Source organism: Pseudopodoces humilis, chromosome 3 (assembly GCF_049639895.1).
Source record: "Pseudopodoces humilis isolate 2021_Gansu_Grassland_sample_001 chromosome 3, ASM4963989v1, whole genome shotgun sequence".
Classification (NCBI taxonomy): domain Eukaryota; kingdom Metazoa; phylum Chordata; class Aves; order Passeriformes; family Paridae; genus Pseudopodoces; species Pseudopodoces humilis.
In genome coordinates, this window is record NC_142202.1 from 31,738,292 (window position 1) to 31,757,406 (window position 19,115).

General features: G+C 42.6%; 1 long non-coding RNA gene across 1 annotated transcript in view; it reads right to left on the reverse strand.

The window, feature by feature from the left end:
* Window positions 1-19,115, reverse strand: part of LOC148184626 (uncharacterized) — a 50,424-nt gene that overhangs the window by 26,631 nt on the left and 4,678 nt on the right. The window lies entirely within an intron of this gene.

Genomic DNA, 19,115 nt, shown 5'->3' on the forward strand with positions numbered 1-19,115 from the left:
GTCACACAGCCTTGAGTTCAGGGATGCATTGAATTCTGTGCTTGGTTTTCCCTGCTTTGATATCCCATGTTGGGGGTGTTGATTAACACACAGAAAGTAACTGTACCTGCCCTTTGGTTTAAAGTATTACTTATCTCCTCAGCCACTTTAGTCTGTTGATAGCATAGTACTTCTCCTCTGTAAAGTACAACTCTGCCCTGAAGAGTAAAAATGGCTTTTGGTTGCAAAGATTGCATCTGCTTTTCAGAAGGTATAATAAAAACCTTGTGGCAGCATAGTTCAGCAGTTTCATGGAGGGGTGCAACACCTTTTGCATGCCTGTTCAAAAGAACTGGGGAGTGAGCCTGATTAATTACATTCCAAAGTGGCTCTTTGGGGTCTTACTTTGCTGTGGCAAAAGAAGTAGAGGTGGCATTGAGATCTTCTATTGCAGCTGAGTGTATCAAGGGGAAGGAGTTGCTGCCATTTGTGTAAATCTTCAGTTTTCAATCTATTTCTCATTGGGAATCAGAAAGGTATGGGACAGGATGCATTTATATCATCTCTGGAGCTGCAAGATGAAGTGATTTTGAGCTTGGCAGTCTCATTGGAACATAACTTAGATTCAGAGAAAAAAACAAATGTAAATTTTGGAGGATCAGTCTTACCGTTTTCAGTTGACACAAAATGCTCCATGTAATCCAAAATGAAATGCTTTGCTATGGACACATGCAAACAAAAGGCAAAGAGAGGGTGGGTTATGCAACCTCATAAGGGAGGAGGAGTTATTGCCATTGCAGCTTTTTATCTGTTATAGAGGGGGCCATAAGAGACTCCCCATCACTAGTGCAAGGCTAGTTCAGGCTGGAGTCCCTGACTGGAGTACAGCAGCAGCCCTGAGCATGGGGCTCTGACACCTCCTTGCCCAAGAGTCCCAGTCTCTAAAGGATTCTAAGCTGGCTGATCTTTAACTCTCCACTTTTCCTGTTGAAGACATTCTTGTTTAAATATTGATTGGGCTAGAAGAAAGCCTTCCTCACCCTGCTGGACTGGAGTACTGTCCCACAAGATGCACAGATTCCCTCCTTTTGGGAGGGACTATGAGCTTTGTATCGGGAAAAGCCAACAGGAGATTGGGCGCTGAGAGCTACTCATACCCTAGGAAGGTCTGGACAGGACACTCTGTCCTGCCACCCACAGTCACACTCCAGGCACCTGAGAGGCAGGGTTGTGTCTTCCCTTGCTGTGTGGGAGTTTAACTTGACTATTCTACAACTCTTAAGATGAGACATAGAGGTACAATTTGAAGAGCACTACCTCCTCTTTCCTGTTTGTGAAGTTAACTCCTTTTTTTTTCTCTTTTCCTTCCCAGCTAGCATTATCCATGAAACACAATACTAATAATGTGTGAGCAGTTTCAGGACAACTAAAACCACATTTACAGAGTATGTATAATTCTCTGCAAAAGTGATAATTCTTCAGGTCTATGATCACACATTTGCAGAATTAATTCCATATATCTGTGAAGGAATAATTTCAAACCCTCTTTCAAAACAGAGCAGTTGTTGGTTGTAAAAAACTGATCAGAAAAATAGAAGGAGACACAATTGGAAGTGCTTAGAAGCTAATGAAGAAAAGGTTATTTGCATTGGTGCCAGCCTCATTGATATTAACTGAAACACAACTTCATCAGCAAGCTTCTTTCTGATCCTGTTGTATTTGCCAATGGTCTTGCTTATGCAAAGAAGACGTGCTGCCTTCTAAAGAGCTTCCTTTGCCTGTGTTTATTGGCAAGGGTCAACATATCTTCCTGTGGTGTGGGATTCATGATGTGCTCCATGGGGCTGAGTGTGGGACACATACTTGTTAAAGGGCAGGCTCAGTCCTCAAAGAGCTCCCAAGTGAAGTCAGAATCAGCTGCAGCAGGTGATGGAAAGACAAACAGGCAACTCACAGTGGGATACGAGGAAGCAGCTAAGTCAGTGCAGAGACTCTGAACGACTGCCTTTATGAAAGGGTTGGGTATGTGTGAGCCACAAATCATCTTGCTCCTAAGAGAGAACTGAGTGGTGGTAATGGAATATGTCTACCCAGAGAATTACAAAAGTGCAGGAGTTGGGAAGAAGAGCTTTGATATAAGGAGATAATATTGTCAGGGGAATTATACTCAGGTGGGAGCATGAGGAGGGGGAGCAGGAGCACATAGTAATGCAGGTGACTCCAACCAGCACTGCTACTTCACTTTCCAATAATACAAGACCAGGAGTCTCCCTTAATTTTAAGATAGACTTAACAGTATAAAAATAAATACTTTTTCTAGCAATGCATATAGTACTTTCAGAGAGGGCTCTATGTTGCAGGATGGTATTGAGACAAACAGTTTAGACTGAACATGTGATAGACATGGGACTAAATTTATCTTTGTTGTTAGTGTGTCTTAATAAAATGACTAATGGCATCTGCACTTACAGTACACCAGCCATACATATACTTTCAAAGCCCAGGCTGGCCAGGAGGAAATCACATGCACTGTCAGTGCCCAGCTTCAGGGTATGAAATAATCAGACTTGAAAGGGGCAAGTAAGATATCCCTATACTGGAATGGAATTTAGGTGAATTAGGAAGAGTTTTGCACTTGTCCTTCAAGCATCCACTACTGTCAGCTGTAGTTCTAGCGCTGGGCCCTGTGGACAATTTTTCGTAACGCAAGCAGTCTTTTCCTTCACTTGCTCCTCAATAAGCTGATCCTAGGAACTTTCTGCACAGCTTCACCCAAGCGGGTTTCTGACAACATTTTGACAGAAGGCTGATGTAGTTGGCTATTTCATTTCTGTTGAAATCTGATGGACAGGGTGGGCTTTGTTAGATTTCTGCTGTAAAAGGAGATTTCTTAGGGCATGGACCAAGGACATATTGTTTCTTCTGATGAACAAGTTGCCAGCAGCCAAACAAAACATTACAAAACTAAACAGGACAGAGTGTGTGCTGCACTTCAAGAGGCTGTTCTTGTTTTGACAAGAATCTAAAGCAAATGTTAACACAGAGGACAAATCAGAGAGAACAAAATGTCGTCTCTCTAGACCAGTAAGAAATCAAGTCAGCCTGATGGACACCTCTACATGCAAGACCTGCCTTTCATCTTAGGTTCTTGAGGAGAAGACATTGCTCTCTGAGCTTCTTGGTAGGAGAATTCCTCTCCTTAGTCCATGGCTGTTGATCATACAAGTCAGAAATGGACCTCATTAAATGGAAGATATCACCCTCTCTTCAAATCTGGCTGTCTGCTCTGGGTTTGTTTCTCTTCCTTGGCATCTCATTCCCACTGGCCAAGTCACTTGTAGCTTATCTGGCCCCACTCACTCTAATGCTTCTAGACACATGAAGGAAACCATGTGTGCATCACCGAAGTGCTGGCTGTCATTTTACCAGGGAACAGGGAACTACTTGGTTCTTTCTGTTGTTATAGAAGGTCTCAAGAAGTATTAGATGCCTGTGGTCTGTCATAGACCAACCACACTGGAATCAGCAAGATACACAAGTGACTATTAAAAGGGACATTTTCAAGTTCTGCTCTGCATTACCCCTGCCAGTGGTGGAGAGGTGGGTGGACCTGCCTTCAGCCTGGGTCCTATCTGGAGCTTCTGCCTGTGCCCATCCTGCCCTCAGCTCTTCCCCCTAACTGATGTACCAGATCTGCCAGTGGTGAGGGCCTCAGGAGACCATTTCATGCTATTCTGGGCATACTCACACTTAGATAACTATGCTACAGAGAAAAGGTGTTAGAAGTCAGCGGCCATTGCTTCCCAGGTTGAGTGACATGGACATAGCAGCAGGTGATATTCACAGATCAGAAGGTGGCCAGAGTCCAGCCCATCTATTGGCTTCATTTACATTGGGATTACAGGAGGGGATGGTGGAAAAGGACTGAAGGAAAGACAGCTCACAATGTCCTCCGTGGTAATGACAAGCTAGTCACCAGTCAGTTATCAGGATCTATCTCCACAAATTTGCCATCAGCCAGACTCCAGAACAGTGTTTTCAGCTCTGACCCTGATGTTTCTAAGGTGTGGACAGTGCTCAAGATGGGAAAATAGCAAAAAGGCGAGTGTGTGTACAGCTATAATCAAGAATAAAAAGAGAAAATACTGAACATGGCTTTCATCATGGATGGGATTTACTGCCTGCCCCCATCCTTCAGGACACAGACGTGCAGTCTTCCCTGAAGATACTTTTCACCTAGAGAGGAAAAAAACCCAGATAGGCTGATATTTTTTCTAGTGCTGAGAGCTTCACAATGTAATATTTTTTTTGCAGAATATAAACTTCAACAAAGCCAAGTCTGAAAGATAGGAAGGTGATTCGTGCATTATAAAGATGAGAGGAAGTGGTGAGCAGTCTGAAAATAATACAGAGTTAGAGAGGCTGCTTTTGGAAGATTACTGAAGAAATAAAATAGTTTTAATGGCTTGATAAATTTCACTGACCTTCCAGTGGAGACAAAACTGTCTTTTTATCTTTTATTTGATTTTGTACACAGATGAGCCTTTTCGGCTATTATTTTGGCTCTTGGAAAGGCATTGCAAACCTAGCTGTGATGACAGACATTTGAACTCAAAATGATCTTTTCCTGAGATACGAGTCCTAAGCTTCATGAAATGATTGACTTCACAACACAATGCATCATAAGAATACTGGTCTGTGTCCAGAAACTGGCCTGCTGGCTTCCCCTCTCTTATTGTGCAGCCTTTCTCTATCCTGCTACCTGCTTTCTTCACACTACACTGGCTGCTTTTATTATTTCATTGATAAGAGTTTCATCTAACTGTACTTTTGGAGCTCTCCCTACTTACAGCTGTTGTGCTGAGTTTAATTGCAATGCCTCAGACAGCGCATGATAGGAAAAGGGCCAGAAGGGCTGTTCCCATTTGACAATTCCAATCCCTTGCTATTACAGGCAAGTGCGTCCTGTCATATCTTTCATAAATACAATAAGCTCCATCATCAAAAAGCTTTTAAAGTAACCTTTTTAGCAGGTAGTCTTGCTGGAAGCTTGTTCTTGCACCTCTGCTCCTCCCCCTTGGGTGTTCTGATTATTTACATGTCTCTCAATGCGCATTGCTTTGTTTTCACAAAGATGGATAAAAGGATGGCTTCTTAAAACCCCTCCTTTTATAACTTTGACACGTAGTTAATTCTTTGTTGGTGGTGATTAATCCCCTGGCAGAGCATTCAGAGCCTGGTAATTTACAGAGTAATTTGGAGCAATCAAAGCTGATGTTGATTTAGTCCCAATATCAAATCAATGCCAAGGTACATGACTTCTGATCTGCTTTCTAATATATCAATAAAGGCTACAGGATGAAATGCATTCTGGCATTTGAACAAAACTTAGCAACTACCTCAGCATTGTGGTATGTCACCACAGAGAGCTGAATTTCATCTGCAAAGAGCACATTCTGATGTGTGTAACACTGCCTTGGGCTTTCAAAGACCATTTCCAAGCATTGTAGAGCCAGGCTTTCTCTGGAGTTAGAGAAACATATGCTGCATGTGCTAATGCACCATAAATCAGTGCCAGCTAATTCTCCATGGCTTTTCATGTCAGGGGCAGTTTCTAGAAAGCAGGTAAGAGAGAAGAATTTGCCTATAATCAAGGAAGGTGTAAGACACAAACTGTGAAACAGCTCCAAAAGCTTAGAATTTGCCTAACTTGTTTATACTTTTAGGCTTTGAAAGCGCCCGGACCTCAGGCCACCATAACCTGAAATTCTTCTAACTTTCTAGGGAACAACACTGATGGGATATCCACATTGACTTAGCATTTCAAATGTGCTCAATTTAGTGGACTGTTTCTAATTAAGCAACAGAAAATTAACCAATAAAAAAAATGCAACCAACCACAAATCAATCTCATTGATATTATGTGTCTGGGAGGTATACATCGTATGCTGTCATCTTCCAGCTTGCTGTTAAGTCAGTACCTGAACCAGAGGCACTGGAAGCATATGATGTTTTTGTAACAATCTACTCAAATAGAGTAATGCTCTTGGTCTCACTGTGAAGAAGGACGCATGGGAACTCACCAAGAAAACACTCCCCTTTGTAATGAACATTTTCAATCAGTGTTCATTACAGGAGCTTTTGGACTGATGAATAACTGGAAGAAATGAGAGACACAGTATCTTCTTCCACACACAGGATGAGAAGGGATTCCCTGTCCTGGTTGTGGGGAAGAACACACTTCCTCCTGCAAAGTGGTCTGTCACTGCAAAGGAATTCAGACTTAACTAGATGCATGCACTTAGAAAAGAAAAAATTCAGACAGAGGAAGGATCATAAAAAAAAGTCAGTCAACATAGTCCAGGATTTTATTTGAATGACATCAACAATAGAAGATACCAAAACTGGCACATTTTTGTGGACAGAACTAACATTTCCAGAAGAAATTCATGTTAGACTTTGGGGGATTATGTCAGCTAAAAATTTTTTTGTTTTGTTTTCAGTTGTTGAAAGACAAATGCAATTGCATTTTTTAGGAAATGCGTACTGAAAATTGCAACCCAACACTGGAAAACTTTTCTTTGCAATCAACCAACCACAGCTTTTCTTCAGGTTTCTCAAAAAACAACAACTTAAAAACCTTTTAAGTAAAAGATTTAGTACAGACTTTTCAAGACTAGACTTGCAGAAACAGTTGAGGATGCAATTTATGTGGCTGTCCTCAAAGTCTGAGAGCTCTTCAGACAACTGCAGTTGAGTGGTCACTACAGGGTCACAATATCTGAGATCCTTTGCAGGTCATGCAGAATCCCTTGTAGAGGATCTTAAGTTACAGCACAAAAGATACTTACTCCTGCATTAGAGGAAGTTTATATTACTAAGTCAACAGAAAAATAGAAGCACAGAATGACTAGAAATTCTCAATGGGTCAAAAATAAAATGAACAAGCAGATCTATCCTAGATACACTCCATAACAGTGTTTATGCAGGCAGCAGTGATATACTGCATTCTTTAGGATGTAAGAACCCCAAATTCATGTGTGCAAGTGCTGCTGCCAGTGTGAGACTGACTTCTGTTCATCTTTCCTTCCTACAGTCTGCAGCATGGTTCTCTGTGTTGTTCAGGGACCAGAAGTTTCTGTTCAGCAGAGGACTTGCATATGAGTATTACTGGAGATTAGCAATAAGTATGGACCCTGGTATTTCCATGAACACTAATGGATACGAGCACATCTCTGAAATGAAAGAGATGCTTTGCAGAAATGGGGTTGCAGAACTCAGCATGACAGAGGAACCACACTGACACAAACCCCTGGATATTGGTGCCTGGAACTTGCTACCTGGAACTCAAGCACAACCAGAGCTGCTGCTCTGCCAGCCATGTAGGTATGATGGAAGATCCATTCAAGCACTGTTCAAGCCTCACAAATTTCATCTGGCAGTTCAAAGAAAGGAGATGCTCTTCCACAGTCCATGAATATTTCTTGTTTCTGTGCCAGATGCTGAGGAATTGCATGGTCATTTCCTCAAAGTCTAGCATAATGTCCATGTCATTTCTATATCGTGGGATCAGTGCTAAGCCTCAGACAAGACAGACTGACTTCTCTTCTTGCTGCTGCATGGGATCTTGTTAAATAAGGTTCTAGGGTTTTTCTGTGTGTGGAAAGAGGCCTTTAAAATCTATTCTGATCATATTTAAAGTGAATGTCTGCCAGTGGCATTTTTGAGGAAGTAAAACCAACATTAGCTATGAAGAGTTGTAGAAACCCTCCTCTTTTTTGTTGCTGTTCCCCTCTTCTCTCCTTCCTCATGACAGAGAGAGAGGACTGTAGATTAATGATCCATTGACGATTTTACTGAAGGTCTCTCCACCCATTCATAAGCACTATCTGTATCACTTCTGAGGTTTTTGTACTAAAACCCTTAGCATTTCAACTATCTAAGCCTGGTGGTTTGTTTTTTGGTTTGTTTGTTTTGTTGTTGTTGTTGTTTTATTTATTTTTTTCCAGCTGTAAACTCTTGGAGTCACTGATTGTCTATTTCTCTCTGTGTGTTTATGCAGTGCCAAAAACAATAGGGTTGTTCTTGATTAGGCACCACCATAATTACAAGAGTATGGACAACCTGCTCTCACCTGAACTTTGATGTGATGATTTGTAAAATATCTGCTGGTGATCCCTCTATAATGTGAAATGACACACTCCTCTGACATCAGAAGCTAGGACATCTTTATCTGAAAAAATTCATTTGCATGATAACATCTGCACACTGTGTCCTTTGCAGAGGGAGAAGTGTGTTTATGAGTGCCAGTGAGGAGCTGGCTCACAGGTATGAATATGAATAGGTTGTTCCACACAGGTAACTCAACGCTGATGTTGTCAGGGCTGGTAACCTTGGGTACTGATGATAGTAATCAAGTCTGTATTGCACATGTAATCCTGGGTACCAAGGTCATCCATATTAACTTGCACCATCACCAAGAATGGGTTTTCAATGATTATGGGGTCATTTGCCACAGTTAGAGGGGTCCAGTCAAAGGAAGATATAAGACTAAAGATATCTCAGAGGGCTTGAATCACCATGAGATGCTCTAGGAGTATTTGCTGCAGAAAAATGTCATAAATCTGAAGGCTATTACCTAGCTATATTTGACAAAACTCTCCTTTAGAATGAAACTATCAGTTACAAAGGGCACCTGCAGTAGACAGTGAAGGATCTCAGGTGATTCTGTTTTGGGGAAGCAGGTGACACATCAGTCAATGGTCCCTCATTGTCACTGATATCTCTCATTCTGCTAAGAATCAGTCCTGATTTGTCTCTCCTCAGATGACACAGTGGCTAGATTTAGATGGTGAGTACACATCTTATCTATCATAAGGCCTATAAATAGTTGTCATGTCCATGTACAGTATCTCGCTGGACTATTTACAGAATTACCCAGAGCCCCTTGAAGCCAATGAAGAGGATGCCATTTATATTACAGGGGTTTGGATCAGGCCATTAAAAAGTCCTCACTTCTAGGGTATGCGATCACACTCTCCTAGGCCTACAACTATGTGAATGGTGAACCACAGTTAGTAATAGGTTTCCAATAGGACCTACTACATTTTTATAGCTATTTTCTTGGTAAATGGTCTCAATGGGAGAGAGGAGAGAACACAGAATGTAAGCAAACAAGGACAAGATTTGGAAGGAGTCCATCTTCTGCTTTGATACATTTTCCTGCTTATGATAAGGGAAAGATTTGAGGGAAGCACAAATAGGAGAGGGCAAGGTGAGAGCAGGTTAGGAGAATATGTGGTGGGAGGCACCAAACTCTGTGGCTTGAAGTCTGTTGTACGCATTGAGATATACTGGGTAAGTCTATTTCCTTTGCTTAGTATTTGTCATTGTCTCCTACCTTGAGATGGGAACAGCAAGTCCTGAGAGGGCATCTGCCCTTAATGCTTCTGCACTGCACATGTACCAGCAGAATCCGGCTGTGTAAACTTCCTCCAACAAAGCTCTTGCAGCAGGTAACATTTTGTTTTCTACAGCAACAGGGAGAAGGGACAGAAAAAGCATCCCAGCTTGGAGGATTGGGTGATAGGCTGCTATACCACTCCTCTTCCAGCCCTGCTGCACTCATATACTCTAATTTAACCAGCCAGTGAAGCCAGCATTGTGCCTGAACTGTGACTACAGACCCTACTAACACAGTAAGATCCTTGTGTTCGATGCTATAAAAACAGAGTGGAAGGATGGCCCCAGATCCAAGAAAATTGAAGTCCAAATACATATAAAAGACAGCAGTTCAGAGAGAATGTGTAAAAAATTAGACTTTTCTTGCAAGCACACTAGACAGTAGCTCTCCCCTTAATCCAGCACCCCATAGGCAAGGTGGGGGTTTGTATTGTTGATATGAAGGAGGGGTTAAGGAATATTTTCCCTGCTCATCTTGCCATGCATCAATGAAAAACAGAGATGACCAACCTGCAAAAATCTTCATCCCTCTGTAACTCAGTGTTTTGAAGGAAATGGGGACACCTTTCATAATCCAGCCTTAGTAGGCAGGAAGGAGGCAGCTGATAATGAGGAAATGGGTATCAGTGCCATGGGACCCCTCAGCATGGAACTGCAGGCAGGCACAAGGGGCTGATGGGCTCTTATTAGTTGGAGCAGGGAGCTGGGGAGAACCCCTGTGTCATTCTTGTCCCTCTCAGGATGCAGGAAGATAAGTCCAAGGTGGGTAAAGAGACCCCCACCTCCTTCCTGCAGGCAGCATGTGCATCCAGGTGGAAATGCCTCTGCACGTGTGTGTGGACTCAACTCCATCAGGTCCAGCCCCATGCCTGTGCCTTGCCTGGTCTCTAAACTCTGTGCTTGGAGAGAGGGAGAGAGGGAGTAGGAAAGGGTATCAAGTGAAGTGGGGATGACTAAGGCTGAGGAGAAAAGAACAGCAGTGATGGGGAAGGAAAAACATAAATTTTCACTTCAAATGGTTGCAAGAGGTGGTTGACAAAACCCAAGATGAACAGGGGAGAGCTAGAACCAGCTGCAGGTGGAGAAAATGGATGCAACACGGTGAACAGCCTGCCTCTCCAGGCAGAGGCAAAAGCTGGCAGCAAGTAAAAATCCTGAAAGGTAGTGCAAGAGGTCAAGAAAACAGGCTAGGAAGGAGGAGCAGAGGGAAGGGATGCAGGTGGTGCTGGCTGCTGTGGAGAAGATTGTATGAACTTCTACCCTCAGGCCTGGAAAACCTGCCAGAATCTGAATTGGTTTGTGCCCTGAAGCAAGAGGGTTCTTTTTCTGTTGCAATCTTAGCTAGACTTACTGCAGATATTATTATTCATACAAGTATCTAACAAAAGATACAGTGTGGAACAGCTGGAGCAGAACTCTGGAAGGTGAATTATATTAGTGTTTTTGTTGAGGACTTGGCGGAGTTTAGGTCTTTTCATGCTCATCTGTCATGAGACAAAATGGATGACAGAAAAGTGAACAAATATAAATATATGAACTGGTCGGAGGCTGTGCCTCAGCACTTGGGAGAAGGCAAGTAGCTGGACAAACTCCTTGTTACTTGTGTCCTCATTTATCCCTGTCCATGGAGAGAAGACCTCATTCCCTTTTACCAGAATCTTGACTCATCCATAATTTTTTTTGTGCCAAAAAGTGGTTGAAGATACCTAGTGTCTATGAGTGGTACTTTTCAGAAAGTGGGAGACAGCCCAAACAAACTCCTTGGATAAAACAAAGTCAGTCCTGAGGCAGAGTACTCAGCAATTGTTCTGGAGAACACGACCTTTTGGTTTGTGTGAACTATGAGGTCAGAGTCTTTGCTGACCTTCCTGAATCCCTGAAACCAAAGGGGAGAAGTGAATGACTTACTACTACAGAACACTTAGTTAATTTCCTTTAATAATGCAGAAGTTACTTGTTTGTTGGCCAAATGAAAAGAAAGAAAAAACTATCCCCAAATGTTTTGGTTTGGATAGAAACAAATCTCTTGTTTTGCTTCTTTGCTTTGTTGCTGAAACATTTTTAAAATTTAGTCCTTTTGTCGCTAGAGGACACGAAATGATTCCCACGAACACCTCTCTGTGTCAGAACAGAAAAAACAGTGCCTTTTTTCTCTGACTCCAGTATTTATAGATTCTCGACACTGACCAGGGATTGGATAATTAAGTTACCACCTTCCCAAGCACACCAGTCATGAGAAACATCCATCAAAAGACGTTTCTTAGAAGGAATGTGATAAACAACTTATGTTTATGGAACTTTGATGGGAAAGTAACTAAAACTATGAAAACATTATCAGAAGGCTTCAGAATCCAGGGCGACACCTTTCACTGGAAATCTTTAAGTCAACTGGAAGTACAGTATGGAGATGAGTGAGCACCATCTTAAGCTGACAACTTGGCCACTTCCCAGATCTGGGCTTGCACCCCCAAGTGGCTCTCTAGGACTTCTGCTGATGGGGCTCAATTTTGCAAAATTAATGAGTTCCTCCCTGGATCAGAGCTTATATGTCAGGTGACTCCCCTTCCCATCCCAGCATGTTCTAACCATTGAACCAGAAAAGTAGGCCCTTGCTATATTAGCAAAACGTGTACTGCTCTAGCAAGAGGTAAAACAGAAAAGCCAGCTTGGATACCCTTTAGCTCTGTGGCTGCTTGACAAGGGAGAGACCCCAGTTCACCATTACCTGGTCCTATAGAACATTCTGTTTCCTTAGCAGTTATTCACTGGAAAGGTTTCACTACTACAGAGGCTGCAGAAGGATCGTTTGTGTCCTCCATGCTGCTATCTGCCTTTAGGCTTTCATTGTGTTACTTTTGCATCCACAGTCCAGAGTTTCTCTGATCTTACGCAACTCTCAGAGACTCTTCTTGAAACCCAAGCCCCAGAGGAAGATGTAGTGATAAGGTTAAGAGGGCTCTTTTCTTTTAATTTCAGCTTCTCCTCCCCACATTGCTTTGCTCTTGGCTGACATGAGGTTGATCAGTGTGAAGGAAGGAAACACAGCTAGGGTAGTCACCAAATCCAGCTTCAACTACATGGCAATTGTTCCTCACCAAATTGTCATGAAAGAGAGCTTTTCCTCTGACACCATCAAGAGTTTAGTTCATGGATCACCAGGTGTAGTTGCAACCTCAAGTTTTGCTCTGCCCCATTCCAGCTACAAACAATCCTGCCTTTCATGGCTGTGCCACAGTAATACACAAGACAGAACCTCCAGGTACAGCTGATCCGGTAGCGAGGGTCTAAGTCACCATGTGTACTGCCCACAGAAACCTGTCTCTGCATAGTATAGCAATCAGGGGAAGGTGGAAAACAAACAAACAGACAAAAATACTGCTTCATAGTGTCTAAAGGAGACAGTTTAAGGAGAAACCTAACTGTATAAACCTGTCAAAGCAGTTAAATCACCTGGTGGTTTATTAAAATGGATAGAGGTGTAAATAAGTGGATAGTGGCATAGAGCAGATAAAGGTGGTTTAATTTTAATGACTTTTAGACTTTAGGCCTTTTGACTACTGTTGCCTTTACCAAACATGCTGTGAGGAATTTAGAACTCAACCCTGGAAAATTTATCTAATTCATGTGTATTAACAAAATAAAACATTAACCACAGGCTTTGGGGTTCTTCCTGAATAGCTTATCTTCCCCTCCCTTTCCTGTTTAGTATTGGCAAATGCAACAGTGCTTGCTACAGAAGTTGGATACCTAATGCCACACAACACCTTGACAGGTTTAATTTCAGGTGCTTGATGAACTCATGTATGGCAAGATTTACTGTGCTTAATTGTCTTGTCTTTCTATACAGAGGTGGAAAAGAATAGCAGTGCTCAGATGACTCTGGAAACCAGTAACAAGACAGAGAATCTCTCACCACTGAGTTACAAGACCATGTGTGAGTTAGGTTTCATGTGTGGTTTCATGGCCACCCTGAGCCCATCCAAGTCTGGATTTTGCCAAACTGTAGAATTGCTTTGCCCTGTCCATAATTTCCCGTCTTTTCCTTTGTGCCACTTTGTGCCAGCTGTAGGGCTCATGCATCTGGGAAATGAAGCACATCAGGCTAAGCCAGATAAATGCTGGCAGAAAACAGCAAAAAAGAGGAAGGATTCCCTCATCCAAATTACTGCTCTGACTGCTAAATGACTGGATAACCAAGGAGCACAGGTGGTGAGGTGGGAACACATGATGCAGGGCTGAGTCATTCCTTTCAGGTGTGGAACAATTGCTTAAGCCAATGATGAAAACAGAGGGAAAATAAAGAAATACCTTTTTCATGTAGGAATTTAAAGAATGCCCATTTGTCATCATTACAATGTCTGATGTCTTTGCAATAATTACTGCAAAGCTAAAGTAATAATAATAATAATAATAATAATAATAATAATAATAATAATAATAATAATAATAATAATAATAATAATAATAATTAATACTACTACTACTAATAATAATAATAAAGGGGCTCATCTCTGCTCATATATCCAGCTAGTTTGAACTAGTTTGCAGATTCCCCTGATCAGTGGAGAGAGAAGCTTCCAAAATGCGTGTATTTCATACAAACATGGGTGCTTGAGGGATCTGAGACATCTGGAGATCAAAAAATCATAGAATGGTTTGGATTGGAAAGGACCTTAAAGATCATCTAATCTAACCCCTTTGCCATGGACAAGGATACTTTGCACTAGATCAGGTTGCTCAAAGCCATGTTCAGCTTGACCATGATCACTTCTAGCGATGTGGCATCCACAGCTTCTCTGGGCGATTGGTTTCCGTGTTTCACCATTCTCATCATAGAGAAAAGAGGAGGCTTGGATGGACCTTTTCACTCTCTACAGCTACCTGAGAGGTTGCAGTGAGGTAGGGGTTGGTTTCTTCTGCCATCTCAGGTGGAAGGACAGAAGAAATGGCCTTAAGTTGTGCCGGGTTGGTTCAAATTAGATATTAGAATATATTTTTTCACTGAAAGAGCAGTTAGGCATTGGAATAAGTTGCTCAGGGAGGTGTAGATGAAGTGTTCAAGAGGTGTCTGGATTGAGGTGGCACTTGGGGATAATGATTTAGAGGTGATAGTGGTGGTGCTGGATTGATGGTTGAACAACATGATCTTGAAGGTCTCTTACAACCTCGATGATTCTGTGATTCTGTGAATTTACCATCCATTTTTAAACTGCCACCCTTTTTTCTCTCACTACAGGCCCTGGTAAAAAGTCTTACATGCTTCCTCTAAATAATGAAAGGCAACATTAAGGTCTTCCAAGGGCTGGCTCTTCTGCAGGTTGAATAATCCTACCTTTCTCAGCTTTCTAGGACAATTGCTCTAGCACCTTGATCAGTTTTGTGCCCCTCCCTTGCATCTGCCCTAACAATTTAGGTACTTGTTACTATAAATTCCAGCTCTACCTCCAGGACATCTGCTTTTCACATCCCATCTTGTTCTTGACTAGAGATTGGTTCAGAAATGTTTACTCTCTGGGGACCAGGCTGAACAGTGCAGGCATCCTCCACATTGATGTATTCCTGGTGTATGCTCATACCCTTCAATCTCTCCTCCCCTCCTGCACTGCCACTGCACCTGTCCAGGCCCAACATTTTTCAGTCAGCTTTGGCTCAGACTTGTAAGGCCAGCAGCAGGTTCACAGTTGTAGGGTCTATCACACCCTGGTCATCACCACAACACAAATATGAGATCATAAAAGGCAGCTTTGCTGTTTCCTGCTTTTTGTCTGCAGCAGAATAAGCAGGGACAAGTGCTGGACATGAGGCACCCCTGATCACCTTTCTGATTACTGCCGGGTCAAACCAGTCAGAAATGTATCCTCCCAGAGGGCAAATAATTTGGGAGGCTAGAGGGAAGAGACACTATTACAGGAATATTTTTTTTACAGACGTTTTCCCTCCGGAAGTCCTTTTCTACTATCTTAGGGCAAGGTCTAAAAATGTTTAACTTTAAAGATCTGGTTTGGAGATTTTGATCATAAAGACTTAATTAAATGAGGTGTGTGGGGAGTTTAATATTACATCTTTGCTGATGGCTGGCTGATTGCTTTACTTTCCTTTGATCAACTGTGTGAGTGGAGGGTCATCCCATCCACTGCTGGCCTACAGTATCCGTTATCACCCCTCGGTCCTATTTGTCTTGTGTGTGTATGCAGAAGGCCTGCTTTTGATGAACTGTGAAAAGAAAGATGAACTGTTGTAATGAAAACAATCCCTCCCCAAGATTCTCTTTAGACAACATTCAATTGGTTTGACCTTGTCCCCTCTCATGGAGGATGGTAATGATTCCTGCAGATGGCTAGGTCATTCCTTGGACACTTGGGAGCAAGGAAGCTGGATTCTCCATCTGTGTTAGCTCTCCAGCTATGCAGGCTGCAGCTGGGGAAAGCAAGCACAGCATGGGTAGACATACCTGAGGTAGCTTCTTGGAATCCTCAGAGATGTTCTGGGATGGCTGTTTATACTTGAGGAACCTCACCTAGGCTTGTTTTGCTCACAGCACACACATGCATTGGCTAGGCACAGAGAGATGGATCTCCTGGGTCTCCAGTTTCTTCTCTGAACCAAAGGCCTGGCTTGAGAGAAGCCATTCAAGACATCAGTCCAGCTTTCCTTTCCCATCTTCCTTGAAATAACCAGCAAATACTAGTAAATGGGTGCTAGCTGAGCTAGTGGTCTCCTCTTTAAACCCCTCTTTCTCCCAAAAAGGTAGTCTTCTCTGGTTATGTTACATTTGGAAAAGTGACATAAAAGCTGATGATGAACACAGCCTTCATGTTCATCATCATAGCTTTAGGGAAATGAAATCCCTGCACCTGCCCTGGGGAGGTGTGCCTGTCCCTCTGTCAGATGAAAAGGTGACTGTGTGGGAATTGGTTGCCCATTTGTCTTCACAGGAGGAGAACACAAAGGCTTTCCATTACTTTTACTGCTTAATAAGAGACAGTGGAAAGAAACAGCTCTGTGTATTAGAAAGATTTAACAATATTTGGAAACTAAACTTGTTACTTTATACTTAGAGGCGTCAGAGGGCACATGAACTCTAGTAATAACACTTAGCAATGGCCTGTGCATGGCCTGAATATTTGATGAGCATAAGCAAGGAAAAGATAAATAGGGAAAAAAGAGCACATGAGAGTGATGGGGCTTGTCCCATGTCACATACTCAGACCTCAAAACCAGAGACCAAATAAACCCAGTTGTCCTGTTCGTGAAACCACCAAATCTACTTTGGTGGGCCTTGAAATACTTGATTTTAGATGAGGTCAGCCTCCACTTCTACCTGAATAGACTGAAGATATCATGACACATCAAGGTCTTGCAGCCTCATAAATTTGTCCACAAATTCTACAGCAGCACTGTCAAACTCACTTTAAGGCAGTTTATCTTTTTTAACAGTGCACTTATCCCATCCTTCCGTGGCTGCTCCAAAAGGAGGTACAGCTACTTTAATGACTGAAGTCTTGCCTATGGAAATAGTCACAAATAAAGGGTATGCCTACTGTCCTAATCCTTCTGGTTTCTTCATACTTCCTCTACTTCAGGAGTTTCACAAAAATACAGACACTGTGTATCGCAGTTATAAGATACCCTGACACTTGAGCGCAGGCCAAACACTGACTGTTCTTGCTTTGTCATGCTTCAGTGAAGGAAAAATGACACCCTTTCTCCAGGAAATAGCACAGATACCAGCATCTTGGTACCTACAATCAGAAGCCTTTTAACAGATGCTGCAATCTGCAACTCAGAGTGGTAGGAATGGGATTTTCTGCCTACCTCTGCATCAAAGGATTATGTAGGCATGATTCATTTAATCAGTTTAATCATGTTTCCTTCCATTTTGGGTGCCTTAGATATTACTGCCTGGGCTGGCCTCATTTTCTCTTGACCTCTGCCAGAGGCACAAGAAAATTTGATCTCCCAGAGGACTACAGCCCTGCCATTTACCTAAAGTCAAGGGCTTCACAGAGGGGCATTCTGATTTGACTGGTCTCTGTGGGATATGAGAGCAGCCAGAAGACTTTGTTCTTGTACCAGGCCCACAGCTTACTCCATAGTGCATTAAGTGCTGCAATCCACCACAATTGTACTGGCTGAAGAGTTCTTCCTGCTGAGGTGTGCAGATTTAGCTACATTAATTCAGGCAGAATTCCTCAATAACCTTAAAGCTGTTGTTTAGTCTCAGCGAGATCTGCAGTACTACGTGTGCAGCTGGCAGGAGTGGCAGTCGAAGAAAGATCTGGCTTGGGATTCCCCTGCAGAATATTTTCCAGACAAAGAACCTTACCCAAACACCATTGCATAAGAAAAGAGGAGGTTCCTCTGACTGGCATCTGAAGCAGTGCCATGAGGCTAAAACCCTGATCCGGATACATGAGGCAGCTGCCTGGGTCGCAGCAGTTTGTGATGCGTGTGACAACATGCACTGGGAGATTACTTGCTCCAGTAACTTGGGCTGGGTCTTCAGGACCCAAAGTAAATATACAAGCCACAGTGCTGTACAAAGATTTAATACCCTCTGTACATAAAACACCTTTCATTCAGCAGTATTTTAGAGCATTATTACATCCTGCATACATGGAGAAGAGGGTAAAGCTGAACTCAGTCACCTTTGCCCCAAGCAACAATGGGAGGAACAACCAGGTGTTCATACAGAGCCTGCACCTCAGCTGCACCAGATGAACCCTGTTCTAGCCCCAGCCCTGCCCCATGTGCATGGTTCCTGGCCATCTGGGATCCAGGCTATCCATGCTCCCAGAGACATCTTGGGCACACACAGTGTGACTTGTAGTCATATCTGTTGTGTTAGGGAGTAAACGCACAGGAAGTAGGTGTCTGGGTCTCACAGGGAGAAATACTCCCAAATATAAACATAACTGAATGATTTGACACCCTGTCAAAGACCTCTCCAGATACAAAATAGCAAAAAAACCTAAATACTGAACATGATCAGAAAAATTATTTTACTTATTTCATTGGACAGCACATGAAGGTTGCAATCCCGCTGTCCAGGACACACACCACTCTGTCCTGCTAAGTATTTCTAAAGTATCTGATGGCATTGTTATCCCAGCCCTGACTTGGTACCAGCACTAGACTAGTCAGAAGGACAACTTTCTCCTCCCTCAATGCATGCCAGCAACTATGCTCAGAAGCCACATGCACATCCCATGTACTGGGCTACTGAAAGCACGGGTCCTCCAAGCACTTTCCAGGTGTCTGAGGAGAGGGGTGGAAGTAGAAAACTTCTATCTTGGGAGTGTTATTCTACCAGACCTGTATGTTTTCAGATGTGCAAGGGGTTGGGGGGGTGGGGGGAGAGGGAGGGTGTTAATAAAAAAACCTGATGCACAGTTATTATTTCCTAATTTTCAAGAAGTTCACTATATAAACCAAAACCTCCATCCATCTGCAATAGAAAGTTTCTCCCTGAAGAAAAGTTACCTTTTATGTCCAATGATAGAACCAAGGTTGTGCATAATTTATATGAAGCTTGCTAACCATCTAAAAAGAGTTAGATTAAGACATGGATATTCTTCTGCAAGTATTTTTGAAAGTATTTCCATTTTTTCCCATGGTCTTCATCTTCATCATTAATTCTAGATTTTTCAATTGCCATTTCCCTTAATCAGCAT